Source organism: Pseudorasbora parva, chromosome 3, assembly GCF_024679245.1.
Source record: "Pseudorasbora parva isolate DD20220531a chromosome 3, ASM2467924v1, whole genome shotgun sequence".
Classification (NCBI taxonomy): Eukaryota; Metazoa; Chordata; class Actinopteri; order Cypriniformes; family Gobionidae; genus Pseudorasbora; species Pseudorasbora parva.
Window position 1 is genome coordinate 35853764 of NC_090174.1, and position 15844 is coordinate 35869607.

A 15844-nucleotide genomic window follows, 5' to 3' on the forward strand; every position below is an offset into this window, starting at 1 on the left:
TCGGCAATCAACTGGTGCTATTTTTACCACAAAACAACTCGAAAAATGTTTCAGAGTTAAACAAAACCAATTAATTGCTTTGCAATTGCATTTAAAACACACACAAACTCAAACATACACACAACAACAGATTGATTTTTTAAAATAATGTAGATCTTTCAAGTATTTTTTTACTATTTATATTATATTATATTATATTATATTATATTATATTATATTATATTATATGTTATTTTAAACCATACATCCTGGTCTTAACACCAGGAGATCCCTTTAGGACTGGTCTCAATTCCAAGACCGATCTCGAGTACTACAACACTAGTTTTTAGTTCTTTTATTTGTGCTCTTAATGTTAGCAATTTAGAAAGATACGTTCTAGAAGCCAGACCCACCGTTGTGATTATATTATATTATATGGTACTGTAAATTAAGATTTAAATGAAAATGTAAGATTGTTCTCTTGAATTAATTAATTTAAAAAAAGACATTTAACTTAGCAATTTTTATTAGCAGACATATCATTACCATATTTGTTATCGGATGATTTATTTAATTGTGCATACCAATATTATATTGCTGTCAATCAGTGTTTTTCGTTTTGTTTTTTGGTATAGAATTTTAATGTTTATTGGCTATCAACAAAATATATTAAAATAATTATCTGTTGATATCGATCAGATTTTTTAAATCAATCCATCCCTAAAAATCTACCATACAAAACAGAAAGATAGAGGACCAAATTTAATGGCTTCTATGAGACATATTTCTTATAACACAAGAAAACGTTTTAGTGTGTTCGGGTAGAATCACTGTTCCTCTTCATGCTTTCAACTATGGATAATAAAACCAGTGTCTCATAATTCAATGGGAATCATATTTTAAACAGTGAGCACAAATCCATTCGTCTGCAGTATTCTTGCGCTGACTGAGCAATATTTTGGTGCAGACCTGAAGCAGTATTTGAGGAACATAATGACTTTCTCCAACTGAGTGACTTTGGGCCACAGGTGTACTTTATAATGAGTCTATGTGTGTGTCTCAGATATGGTTGACTGCTACTGTGATTGATGGGTTTGGAGGTATGTCACTCAAAACTTAAGCTAAAATATATAAAGATGAAAACAAACAGATGATGAAAACCCTTGGATAGAAAACGAGAAGCTGAATCGGATTGATTGTTGCCTGCCTGTCAAATACTGCCATCAGAGTAATGGTTTTAAATACCTACCACATTAGTATTATATAATGGCGTTTTGTGTTTTAAAAGTGTTTTTAAACCAGGTGCTGCATTAATGGATGTGTAAGGCATGTTCAGATGCACAAGGGCTCAGCAATAGCAGCAAATGAAGTGTGCTTTAAAGGTGCTCCATATTAAAGCCACTGTGGAGATACTGTCAGGCTTTTAAATGAGCCCAATTAAAGCCAAGTAAAGCCGAATGGCAATTTTATCATTAGCTCTTCTGAGTAATTCACTAAATTAGCGCAGCTCTTGTTAAAGTTTAATTTTGAAACATTCTGAATAGATGGTGATAATTGCCTCAAGGTAATAACGAGTTTTAGGCTAACTCACTTTAAAAAGGCTCAAAATGAAGTTTGCATAAATTGCAGATGATCATTGTTAGATATGTACGACATTTTATCATTTGTTTGATTTTGCAAAGGAGGAACTTTAAGTTCATTAGTGAAACAAACTATGCAATAAAGGCAACTGAAAATACTGCTGGATTGTTATTGCTGCATTATGAACAAATTAATTCTCAGAGTGTAGAGTTCAATAGTTCACCCAGAAATGAAAATTGTGTATTAGCCCTCATGTCATTTAAAACCTCTAGGATTTATATTTTCTGTGAAACACTGTTTTTTTAAACTTTCTTTGAAAGTTAAGATTACATTTCTTAACTTCTTTCTTTGGAAGATTTTCATAAATCTGGCCCTAAGTCATAGTTTAACATGGCAAGCTCACCACTTGAAAGTATGAGAGAGGAATGTCATCCGCCTTAGTCATACCATATTTGTGGGCTTAACTTCAGCTTCAGCCTAAGATTCTGCAGTGGCTTGTTTAAGTGTCAACAGCTATTTCATTCAAGTAATGTTTCCTAAACAAATGCAAACTGCATCACAGACCCACATTGATTATTAATTATACCAGCAGTATCTTTGCATGAGAAATTTATTAAATGGCAGATACATTTTTTTTCACTAAATGCAAATATTCTTTAGAGCAAATGTGTATTTTTTTTCTTCTAGTCCCTTAGCACAGTGCAGAGCTATCTGTCAAGTCAATAATCTTTCAGACTTCATGGCTTTCAAAACTTTTTTTCAATAGCTTTTTTTCCAGCAGCTTAAAGAAGATTATATTCCAAATTTTTAACCACATCTCATGCTCTTTTAAACATGAAAAAAAAAAGTTGTCTTTGTCATGCCAACATTCAGTGTTTGTCTTGACCAGAGGCGGACAGAGTACGCAACTTAATTACTTGAGTAAAAGTACAGATACCCCTTGCAAAATGTTACTCAAGTACAAGTAAAAGTACTACAGTCAGATACTACTTAAGTATTAAATTGTCTTCTTAAGTAAAACTACTGAAGTACTTGTTTTTAAAAGAACTTGAGTACAAGAGTACATTTTCTAAATATTGCATTACTACTGCCACAGTGCTTACATTTATGTACAGAAACGTCCTACATGGAGTTATGAAAAATGTTAATGTTAATACCTTGGAGAATGTAAAAGGAATTGAAAATATAATCAAGAAGGCATTTTCATCTTTTTACCATGTTGCTTTATTTAACATTCTCACTTGCCCACAGGGCAATAGCACAATGACAACGCTCTGACAAACCTCTGCTTGAGTTTTAATGTATTTTTTGCACCCACATTTGAACCTGACTGTGTTAAACACACCGCATACTCAAGAACATCACGGGTTGGCACATTCCCGGGATGGACCTGTTGCGTCTTCATCCATTGGTTCGTCCATGGTTTCATCTATTATCTAAATCTGACCACGGAGTTGACTTTGGCAGAAAGCTGAAGGTGATTACTGATAGGCTTTCCCAGTCAGTGGTACCACCACAATTCAATCACCTTTGAGGGGGAAACAACAAATTGAGGGTTTCAGATAAAAAGAAAAATCTTTTTTATTTTTTTTTATTTTTTTACGTAACGGGTTGCTTATGGTTAGGGATAAAAATGTAGTGGAGTAAAGAGTACAATATTTGCCTCTCAAATGTTCTTGAGTAAAGTCATGAGTACTCTCCAGAAATGATACTCGAGTAAAGTACAGATCCCTCAAAATTGTACTTTAGTACTGTACTCAAGTAAATGTACTCCGTTACTGTCCGGCTCTAGTCTTGACATACTTTTGCTTTCACAGTTTAATATTAATTTATGTCATTCCATTCAGTAAATTTTAGTCATGCTTCCTCCCATTTTGCATCCTCTTTGCTTACTCAAATTCAAATTCAGGAATTTAAAAGACAGCCTCAATTAAATTCTGAATGGTGCATGTTTTTTTTCATTAAATTATATGATTGTGCAGCAAACCAGCAAAAAGAATGATTAAAAAATACTGTGTTCTCTGACAAAGATAATAAATGTGATTTCCAAAACCTGGACCCTTCTTTCACAGGTGTGAAAATAGCTGAATGTTGTTACCTACCTGTTTTGCTGTGAAATAGCCTGGAAGGTGACAGAAACAGAAATTACAGCAAAGATCCCAATTAAGCTCAAACGCAGCTCAAAGTTCATAGCCTGTTATTAACTCTGTGTTGTGTTCTGCGTATATTACATGTTTTTTCTCAACCTATTTAAAGACACAGAAATGCACAACAGTGTCACCTGTCACAACAGCAATGATACTTGAAAGCAAGAGATGTTCTGGTTAATCACATTTTCACAGACACAAATACCACAACTGTCCATTTTCAGCAAAATATTCTCACTCTAATTGGAGAATTGTAGTTACTTCTGAGCAATGGTGAGCTCAATTCAGCTTTGAGAAATGTTTTCCTCTCTTTTTTTAAACAGCAAATAGCATTATTTCTTTTTAGTATGTGGCATATCAAATTGGTAAAAAACTGATGTGTGTCATAGTGCTTAGAGTCTGTATTGAAAACAAAGTCTGTGAGCATGCATTCAATTATAGATTTTTTTTTGTTATGCCACACAAATTGTCAGATGCATTGCTGAACAACTGAGAAGCTGAATTACTCACCATTGAGAGAGAGAGAGAGAGAGAGAGAGAGAGAGAGAGAGAGAGAGAGAGAGAGAGAGAGAGAGAGAGAGAGAGATCATATGTGACTAGATTATTTAGAAGCTTTCGCCACAATATCCATAATCACTACCTTGTAGCTGCTGAAGAAAATATGAGACGATTAAGGTATGTTGTCTTGATCCAGCTATTTTTCTTCAAGAGACCTACATTTAATGGATGATGCAATGAGGTTATTTTATTTTTAGTGATATGAAACCATGATATACTTCAAAATCTCTGCCTTCCAATTGGCTCTGGAGAGGCCTAGCCACCCGCATTGCCCTGAAAAGAGTTTCTGATGGCATATGAATCAACGCACAGCTTTGGAGGTTAGTAGCTACTCTAAAACACACACACACAGGCTCTGAGAGTTCTCTAATCCACCCACTGTTAGGTAGGCGTCCTCTCTGATGCTCACTTTTGGAGAGAGAAAGCTGGATGGGTGAGTGAAAGAGACAAAGAAATATGACAGATGGGCAAGAAAAGAACATACGTGAAAGGTACAATATTGAAATTTAAGGTGACAATTAAGCTTTGTTGTTCACTTGAAAGTGCGAAAGCCTCTTTTCTCACTCCTCTTGTATTCCGAGAGCATGGCTTTTCCCTTGACTGTATTTTCTGTACCAAAAGACTGTGTGCTTTTGTGCTGGAAGTTGGAGATTATGTATTTGGTGTCAAGGGTTTTGAGCCAGTTTAGTCATGTAATTGTCTCTTTGGAAGCATTTTAGGGCTTTCTGGGCTTATTGCTGGAGTAAATTGCGGGCTGAGTGTTGTGTGTGGCTTACAAAAAGACTTTTGAACTCGGTACATGGTTTGTTATTATTTATTTGTTTTCTGAAACATTACACCAAAGGTTCCATATACTGTATGCTTCGCAGCGATGGGAATAACGGGGTTATAGATAAACGGCGTAAAAACTTTTTTAGTAACGAGTAAACAAACGAATGACCGTTTCCCCCGTTATAATGCCGTTACTGTTACTGAGAATAAAATGCGGCGTTACTATAATTGAGCTCACTGAAGCGGTTTTCATCCGAACAGGCGCGCTCTGTCAGCGGACCTGCAGCTGTGTGGTGTGACGCACGCGCGCATGCGATCAGGAGTCAGAGCGACGTCATGACCAATGACTTTAAAGGTAGCTTTCACAAATTGGAAGTATAAGCACTACTTTTGTTCCCTCGTTGAGGTGAAAGGTATAGAATGTTTATGTAATGTGCAACTTATGCCCAGGAAGAGTCTCTCCACGTCGGTGAATGCAAAGGATAATGTGATCTCCGCTACCAAAGGATTAGACAGACCCACGACATTATAGCAACCAAAACTGGGTTTTTCTCGCGAGAAAGTGGGTAAGCCCGCCATACAAACAAGACTTGAGAGCACTTCTTGTTAAACTGTTTATTTTTGTGAGAATTTTAATGTGCACTACAAAGAGTCTATCTAAATTAATGTAATATATTTTTTTTATTATTATTTTCTATTTTTGGTATACTTTTTGTTACAAACGTGGTGCAAATGTCAAACTCACGAAGGTGCGGGAGAACTTGGAACAGGAATCTTTAATATCAACAACTCCGGAACGGACAAACACCACATGACATGAACGTCGACGGACAAACACTGAGGGGAAACTGATGCTGCATCCCAATTCGCCTACTTATACTACGTCCTAAAAGTATGAACTCTTTTTGTGAAGAAAAGGTATATACTTTTAAGTGTGTAGCAGAAAAGTATGCAAGCTTCGGGACATACTACTTCGCCATCTTTAACGGACTCTGTCGCTTAGTTACGAGCGTCCCGTCACCGTTTATCTGCCCTGTCAATCATCGTCAGATTCGTCCCAGTTCAAATCCTCCACATTCAGTTTAATCTCCTACCGTATCGGAGAAAAATGTAGCCGCTCGTTGATCTGCCATGTGTGGGTCAGAGACTCTCCTCATGTGTTTGCAGTTTAAATATAATGATGCGTTTAAAAGTTAATGGCCAAACATGTCATTAAAAAAGTTCACAATGCTGCTGCAGATGAAATATAATGTGGACAACACTGAATAAATATATTTTTGTCAGGTTAAATACTGATAGTTGGTCACACAAACCCCTTTAAACTTCTCTACTTAACCGTCAAACTCGCACATCCGTCATGTTTGTAGTTTTTTAACGCTTTTTATCTGCGTTTGTAGTTCTAATCGAATCCACGTCCAACTCGCAATGGGTTGTGGGCAATATCAGCCGTTTGAGTGCCCATCGATCCATACTTCCAATTCGGACCGGAAATAGTAAACCATCTGGGAATCTTTGGAATACTCTTTTCAACATACTACGATTTGGGACTAATTCTATTTTCGAATACTATTTAGGATGGATAATATGCGAATTGGGACGCAGGGTGAGAACTAAATACACAGGGAATTTGATAGGTGTCTCTCACATTGTCCCTCAGCAACATTAAAATATTGTAGATTAGTGTACAATATTTTATAATAATAATTTATTATATCCAGTGTCCATTTCATTCATTTAACATTTAATATTGGGGGCATCCAATTTATTTTACATATTTTAGCAACTTTTATTTATTTATTTATTTTTACAGTAACGCAAATAATAGTCACTTTCCCTGATAACGAGTTACTTTTATTATAGAGTAATTCCTTTACTAACTAAGTTACTTTTTGGAACAAGTAGTGAGTAACTACAATTAATTACTATTTTAAAGAAACGTTCCCAACACTGCTCCTTTGTTACCTGTTTGTGTAATATTTTTTACAAAATTTATCCTAAACTTCAAACCTAGTCATGTCACCTTTATGTATACACCTTTTACAATACAGATTGTTTAAACGCAGCTTTACAGTGATAACAGGAAAACATTTGACAAAGGTTGTTTTTCGGCTGTACAGCCGCTCTGGAGAAAACAATGTGATCGTCTAGCTCAGTTCAGTTCTCATACAATGGTGTCAATGCAGTCAGATCAGTAATATTGTCCCCAAGCCAAAGCAAGCAAGCAAGCCAAAAGACAGAGCACACCTAGTGAAAACTGGAAACTAATTGAATTTTTCTTTTTTAAAGGAGGTTTTGGGGCTTTTTTTGTTTTTTATTTTATATGGCAGTTTTGAAGCCGTAGTAAGTGGTGAGAATATTGAAGAAAAAACGCATGCACACATGTATGCCAAAGCACATACGGTTACCAGGTCATGTCTACAACAAAGGAAACATACAAAACAACGTGCAAAACGAGACCGGGCATGGTTGTAACATTGTTTTTACACATCTGTCTGTATCTTGTGCCAGTGAGTTCAAAATGGGATTCAAACTAGTTACAAGTGTCAGCTGTGGGTAGAATGTGGTTGGGAACCCCTGCATTACCATCATCATAATAAAACTAAATAATTTGCACGTGGATGTGTTTAAGCGTGTTTGTTAGTGTCAGTCATAGTAACTTTCCATAATAGAATGCCATACTGTTTTGCCACATATCTTATACTTTCCCAGCTCTTATACATTATCTGATACTCTCTTCAAAATGCTTAGAGACACCCCTTAGTTTGTCTTTTTCTTCCAAGACCTAGGCCAGGGGTAACCAATCCTGCTCCTGAAGGGCCACCGTCCTGAAGAAATTAGGCAAATTGTACTCATTGTCCAGGTCGAACTGGAAGCCATGTTAATCTTGGACTAAATCAGCCACAGTAGGAGTTAAAACGAAATCGGAATTGAGAGGAACAAAAACTAATATTCACTTGATTGTCATATACCTTTACTCCACTTTACTTGCATAAACTATGCAAAATTCCTTAGTCACTTGCATGCTTCGCTGATGTTACAACTAACTGAGTCTTGTAGCCATGAACTAGCTCACCTAACAGACAAAATATTAGCAATTTGCAGGACCAATATCTACAGTATACAGACACAAAATTGACTGAATTGAACTGAATTCTCAAAGCAGAAATTAGCATAAAAATCAAGGCTAATACATTCTTAGATTTTACTCGCTAGTGTGTGCATTAGAGGTTAAGAATAGCATATTCATACATTTTCACTCACTAAACACTGAATGAGCAACTGAGAGTTTCTCAGCTCATCTGACGACGTACCGTAAACTCAAGTGTCCAGGCACACAATCAACATCGCTTTGCTGAGCGTTTCTCACCCCCCCCCCCCCCCCCACACACACACACACAAACACAGAGCGTTCGTGTGCACGAGATATGCGCTATGTTAACAATATTCTTTATTGTATTTTCCTGTCAAAATACCAGCTTTCATTTAGAATGAATCAGCTTTTAAGAACAAGCAGAAGATATGCCGTTTTTTTCCGGTAGTGGGAACTAATGCCCACACGGCAATCTCATTGGGTAATCAGTTCGAGCAAATGCTGTCAACATTATTAAAGGGGTGATGAATTGAGAAATCAGGTTTCCCTTAAGCTTTTGATGGTAATATAAGATTATCCTGTTAGTTTCAGAGCTGAAAACTTCCTTTTTAGTCAAAGAAAAGCTTATATAGACACCAGGCCCAGAAAACGAGCGTGAGCTTCATTCTTTTGTCACAGCACTATGAAACACAGAGCTGCAGCATGTCTAATTCAGTAGCCCCGCCCACCAACTCATGGAGCTGATCGGCTCAATATCTAGCAGCAATAAATATGTGGAAGAAGATAGCAAGATATTGTGAAAGAACACAGTCGCTGCATAAGCTTCCTTCGGATCCTAATAACTGATACTTAAAGCTACACTGTGTGATATTTTCCCCCATCTAGTGCAGTAAAGGTATATGACAATCAAGTGAATATTAGTTTTTGTTCCTCTCAATTCCGATTTCGTTTTAACTCCTACTGTGGCTGATTTAGTCCAAGATTAACATGGCTTCCAGTTCGACCTGGACAATGAGTACCATCAAGTGTTAAAAAACGAAAAGTGAAGCTTGAATTTACGGGTATGTCCCTCTTTGGCTAATGTACTTTCAAGATGGAGGGGCAACATGGCGACCGGCATTAGAACACCTCACCCATATGGACATGTTATAAACTTACGAGAATACTTTATTACTTGAAAGAAGTAAATATAAACTTGAAAGAAGTTCCAGCTCACGTGGGGAAGAAAATTTGTACTTCATTTCACTGCAGAATTGTTTGTAAACAAGTCTCAAGTGCTGGATTTGCAGACACAATGTTGAGCCTTCTATATTGGATCTGACAGAAATGGTGCAACAAACTTATGTGATTAAAACGTCTTTTTTATATGTAATAGCAGCCGGATCTCGCGAAAATGCGTATAACTAGTACGAGTGTGCAATGTCATGGAATGTGTACGCCAAAACTCATATTGATGTGTCTATGCCACGCTGTTTTTCGCGTGCATATGATACGCACTTTATGGCGTATTATACATACAAACCCCCCACCCCACCCCACTACCCTAAACCTACCCAAGAACGTGTCATATATACGCCATAAAGTGCATATCATATGCACGCGAAAAACAGCGTATCATATGCATGCCAAAATGAGTTTTGGCGTATACATTCCACGACATTCCACACTCATACTATTTATACGCATTATCATGTGATCGGGTTGGTAATAGTACTAGCCCCAGTGCTGTACCAGACCAAAACATACGTCCGCCGCAGAAATTCTTTCTTGATCTGGGCGCGCATGTGTGTGTTTGTGAGCGCAAGGTTTACGCTTATATCGACCGATCGTGCGGGTGCAGGGCATGTAATACAATCGCGGGTGGATGAGAAATAAATCATTGTGTTTGTTTGATAAAGACATGTTGCAGTTGCCGCTTTCAAAATAATCTCTCCCTCATGTGAACGGAACTGACAGGGGCTAGATATGACAGCGGAGCTGAAACTCATTAAATATGCAAATCTTATCCAATCCTAGCCGTGGGTGTTCACACCCATCAAAACCCAGTGTTCAGGAGAGAGCCTCAAAACCAGTGTAGCAAATAGCCTATTACTTATTATGATGTTTTTGAATGTAAAAACCACACGAACATCATTAGTTGACCTCAGACAACAGTATAAAAAAAGACAGTTCATGACACCTTTAATATTCAAGAACCAAGCAGCTCATAAATACTTAGGTCGTTGTAATTTTTTTTTTATTAGTAGTAGAATTAGTATTATCTTATTATTACAATACTATTATACATTTTTTTACAGAAACACCAACAATATCTGAAACACCAGCACCAGTTCAAAGTTGAGTTAAATGACAAATATGCATTCATACATGGTTACCAACAGTTCTAGTTCTAATTACTAAATATATATAATTAAGTAGTGCTTTATTGTCATAATATCATAACAAAGTCTAATGCTTGATTGACTGATGTTGAGTGTACGTTAAGATATTTAAAAAGCTTTTCACAAGTGTTATATATATATACGTATATATATAATGATTATTAGGAACACCATACTAATACTGTGTTTGATCCCCCTTCACCTTCAGAACTGCCTTAATTCGGTGTGGCATTGATTCAACAAGGTGCTGAAAGTATTCTTTAGAAATGTTGGCCCATATTGATAGGATAGCATCTTGCAGTTGATGGAGATTTGTGGGATGCACATCCAGGGCACGAAGCTCCCGTTCGATCACTCTATTGGGTTGAGATCTGGTGACTGTGTGGGCTCTTTTAGTACAGTGAACTCATTGTCATGTTTAAGAAATCAATTTGAAATGATTCAAGTTTTGTGACATGGTGCATTATCCTGCTGGAAGTATCCATCAGAGGATGGGTACCCAAAGGGATGAACATGGTCAGAAACAGTGCTCAATTAGGCTGTGGAATTTAAACAATCTCCAATTGGCACAAAGAGGCCTAAAGTGTGCCAAGAAAACATCCCCCACACCATTACACCACCACCCCTAGCCTGCACAGTGGTAACAAGGCATGATTGATCCATGCTCTCATTCTGTTTTCGCCAAATTCTGACTCTACCATCTGAATTTCTCAACAGAAATCGACACTCATCAGACCAGGCAACATTTTTCTAGTCTTCAACTGTCCAATTTTGGTGAGCTCGTGCAAATTGTAGCCTCTTTTTTCTATTTGTAGTGGAGATGAGTAGTACCCAGTGAGGTCCTCTGCTGTTGTAGCCCATCTGCCTCAAGGTTGTGCGTGTTGTGGCTTTACAAATGTTTTGCTGCATAACTCGGTTGTAACGAGTGGTTATTTCAGTCAAAGTTGCTCTTCTATCAGCTTGAATCAGTCGGCTCATTCTCCTCTGACCTCTAGCATCAACAAGGCATTTTTGCCCACAAGACTGCTACCCATTGGATGTTTTTCCCTTCTCACACCATTCTTTGTAAACCCTAAAAATGGTTGTGTGTAAAAATCCCAGTAACTGAGCAGATTTTGAAATACTCAGAATGCCCCATCTGACACCAACTACCATGCCACGCTCAAAATTGCTTAAATCATCTTTCTTTCCCATCGTGACATTCAGTTTGGAGTTCAGGGGATTGTCTTGACCAGGACCACTTCCCTAAATGCATTAAAGGGACTGCCATGTGATTGGTTGTATGATATCAGTCTGGCAACTAAACTAAAAAATGTACTAGCCAATGGTGATTTGATTGCCAAGGTCTGCGCAGGGGGTTGTGTAACTTGTTCTTGACTGGAGAAATTGTAAGTCCTGTGTTACAACCATCTTCGGTCTGTGCTGCAAGCTCACTGAAAACTGTCCTAGCTGTTTATGCCATTTCTGTTAGCTCATGTCTATAGGAGGGTAATCTCTAGTCAGTATTCAGTTGTGGTTGCAATCCAAATCAGTATACTTTTCAATCTCAAGGATAATGTCTGAACTTGTGAAACTGTCATTAGTGTTAACGTAATAACCTCTAACTAGACATAATTATATTATTAGCATGGACTCCGTAGGCTGGAACACTGTATCTCCATGGGCTGGGATGCAGGTGTCTGGGTCTCTCAGTTCAGTTCGGGGCCACCTGTCATTCAGTGAATGCCACAGAAATTAGCCCATAGCGGTTTAAAGATCGCAAGTTTAACCACAATTTTCAAACCACATCAAGTGATCATTATTTGAACCATAGCTTTTGACAGAAAATATAGCTCACACACATCTGCAATTCCTTTCTCTCCCACTGTGTTCACAGTGTTTACAGTTTGTCAATAGTTACATATTTCCAATAGCAGCATCTTGTATGGATAGAGCTATGCCCTGCATTGATCCAAAAGCCACAGGCTTTTGAATAGCATCCCACCGAGAATGTCCCTTTTAGGAATGAAGTTTCTCTTTTGCTTCTTAAATCTTATTGAGTGTGAAAACCAGGACAATCCAGCTTACCCATTTATGCTTCAAGATGCCCCCATTTCTTCCCCTCAGATAGCATCAGTTCACACATGCCTGTGGCCTTGATTTCCCCCAGTGTCTCAGTGGTGAATCTTTTTGTGTGTGTTTGTGTATGCTGCCCTTGGCTCGCCCTTCTGCCTCATGTTTGTAATGGGCATCACTTCACACCCGATAGAATTTAGGGTGGATTAGAGTTGAAGGAGCACCCAACCGCACACATACACACATTTGTTTTCCTATCAAGGTGGAGATATTTCATTGGCCTCTGTTGTTTTTATACTAAGCTAATGATATTATCTAGCCCCTAACCTTAAAAATAACCCTCACACAAATGTATGTGCATGTTTAGAGTTCAATAAAAAAAAAAAAAAGTACTTTTAATCAGCTGTTTTCCTCATGCGGACCGTACACTGTAGGCGATTTCAGGTTTTACTATTCCGTTGGGGTCCGTGTAGGGAAAACCTTTCCAGTTTTTAACTTGGACTATGCATGTGAGTGTACAGAGAGAGAATGGGGAAAGGGTAAGCCAGAGCAAATGAAACTGAGAAAAGAGATAGAAAGAGAAAGCGAGTGATAGAGAGTTCATCTTTGTGGTCAGATGGTATTGATTCTTAGGTTATTACATGCATTATTCACAGGAAACTCTCCTATGTATGAGTGGAGATATATACACAAGGGGCATTGCTTGAAAAATCCATTCGTCTTCCTCACTGTGGGATATCTGTGCAATGTGCAATTTTGAGATTGTTGGAAACCTCAAGGTGTGTATAAAACAACAATGATACTAAAGTAGTGAGATGGGTTAGTGTACAGTATTGAGTTTTTGAGTGTGTGTGTGTGTGTGTGTGTGTGTGTGTGTGTGTGTGTGTGTGTGTGTGTGTGTGTGTGTGTGTGTGTGTGTGTGTGTGTGTGTGTGTGTGTGTGTGTGTGTGTGTGTGTGTGAGCGCGCCTCATATACAAAAGATGGATATTGTAAAGATAGAGAGATGTGGTGTGTTGTCTGGAACTCTATAGCTGAGATCTGACAGGCAGTTAGAAAGGAAAAGGAATGTTGGCAGTTTTATTTGTAAGACCAAAATGCGTTTTTAATATAAATGAAGTGTTACTTTTTTTAAGATTAGTGGACATTTAAAGCTATTCCTTTCAATTTGTGATTGAGAATTTGAATTGAATTGGAATGGCAGGAAATAATTAATAGAGCATAATTAATTTAGAGTTAAATACAGTTGATTGCAATAGTAAATAACATGTTATTTTGCAACTGACATATTACAAATAATTAATTAGGCTTTTCCACATTTTTTGTTTTTCATTACGTGATCAGTATTTTTTGTTTTTGTTTTTTTAAATAGTCTCTTTTATTGAACAATGCAAATGTAAATCAAAAACATGAAAAGTGTATTTTAATAGTGTGAAATATTGTTACTATATAAAAAAAATGACTATTCGGTTTTTAGTGTCATATGATCTTGAGAAACCATTAAAATATTTAGATTTGATTGAGAAACATTTCTTTTTATTATCAATGTTGATGTTGTGCTGCTTAATTTTGATATATTTTATGAATAGGAAATTAATGAGTATTATTTATTTGAGCCATCAAATAAGAATCACGAGATTTGTCTGTCCGAGATATCCCCGCCAGATAAGCTTGCATGTTTGGTCAGACAGTTCTTACCAAATTTATCCCTGTAAACCCGTCCAACAAATAACCTACCCCTGAAGTGTCTGCTTATTGATAGTGATTTTTACCACTGGGTGAAAACAGCAAAAATATGAGCATCACAAACTCATAAAGTCTCATTGTTCCTTTATATTTCACGCTAATGTTTTTCTTTCTCAGTATCTCAGTATCTCATATCTGCTGAAACAAAGTTTTGGCTGTCAGAATGCTCTGTAGTCTAGGTGGTCTGAACTCTTCAGGCTCTCCACCTCCGCACAGTTTTATGTCTCTTTTTTTCTTCCTCTCCCAGTTGACTGGTGTAAATCGAGGCTTATGATGTGTCTTAAACCGAGGACAGAATGTGTGTAAAGCTTCTACCTCTAAATTAGCTTAGTAAGTAGTCAGCTTATGCACACCTTACATGCAGACCTGGAAAAACTTGTGCTCTCTCTCACTCGCTCTTCATTACCGACGGTATCCATGCGTGTATTATGTGAAAGTTACAGGGTGTTTACTGTACATGGTCATGACAGGAGGAGAAAGATTGGATAACTGCAAAGGCAAGGTTAGTAAGGGATTTTATGACACTAGTCTTTAACGACATTAACGACATTAGTTAACAGTTATAATAGTCTTTTGGATATAATGTTGATACATTTATTCTGGTGTAGTGCCTTGTTGTAAACCATATTTAATGCTTTGTTTCCACTAGCTAAAAAAATAGAATTCTTTCGTAATTTTGCGTTGGGTATAAAGTCAAAGTGGAACTGCATTCACAACCCATTTTGTGACCCAAAATATGATGTATTTTAGTTTGAAAAATACAGATATTCAATGGGGGGATATAAATATTTGTATGTCTGTGTGTTTTCTCTGAAGGTCGCTGGATGGGAGGGATTGAAAAACAAGAAAGTTTAAAAAACTTTTTTTTTTTTTTTTTTGGAATAACATGCACCAATGAGTTGTTTAGTTGAACACTCCGAATATGTAAGAATGGTTAGAAAACAGGACCATCTATGGAGCATCTGAAAGCAGCATTACAGAGAGCACTGTCAGGCCTTACTAATGTCTCACTGATCTGATTTTGTTACCATATAGCGGAAAGCTAATGTAATATTGTTATTGCTTGGGACATAAAAATCCGATGAGATGAAAAAAAAAATCAGATACTTATGAAAGTGTAGGCTATATGTGACCTTATGTTTTTGCAAGATAAGAGGAGCTATATTACTAAAAAGGCATTATTAGACCAAACGAATGATTCTCATGGCAGCTGAGTTTACACACACACACACATACACTTGCACATACACAGGTTTGTTTGACTATAGTCAGTACATCTTATATATTTTCATCTCATAAACCTGACCCTCACAGAATCCTATCCACATCATAAGATTTAAAAAGAACCATGATTTGATTTCTGATTAGAGAAGTGGGTTGTCATGCTATTTCACTATATTAAGCCCGGTTTCCACTGAACTTACCTGGAACAATTTTGTCCCAGGAACTTTTTCGCCTTAGACCTGTTGCTGTTTGTATTTCCATTGCGGTCTAAAGTACCATGAAGATTAGTCCGGTGAAGCTGGACTGCATGCAA

The 15844-nt window shown here is 37.2% G+C and overlaps 1 protein-coding gene across 3 annotated transcripts in view; it reads left to right on the top strand.

Moving 5' to 3' along the window:
- Positions 1 to 15844, top strand: part of fibcd1b (fibrinogen C domain containing 1b) — a 158385-nt gene that overhangs the window by 14485 nt on the left and 128056 nt on the right. Inside the window, exon 1 of one of the 3 annotated variants that reach the window (XM_067438634.1) lies at positions 14619 to 14637. The exons of the other annotated variants lie outside the window; for them this stretch is intronic. The gene's annotated coding sequence lies outside the window, so the exon portion shown is untranslated. Of the gene's footprint in view, positions 1 to 14618; positions 14638 to 15844 lie in introns of those variants that run through there. 3 annotated transcript variants of the gene reach the window in all.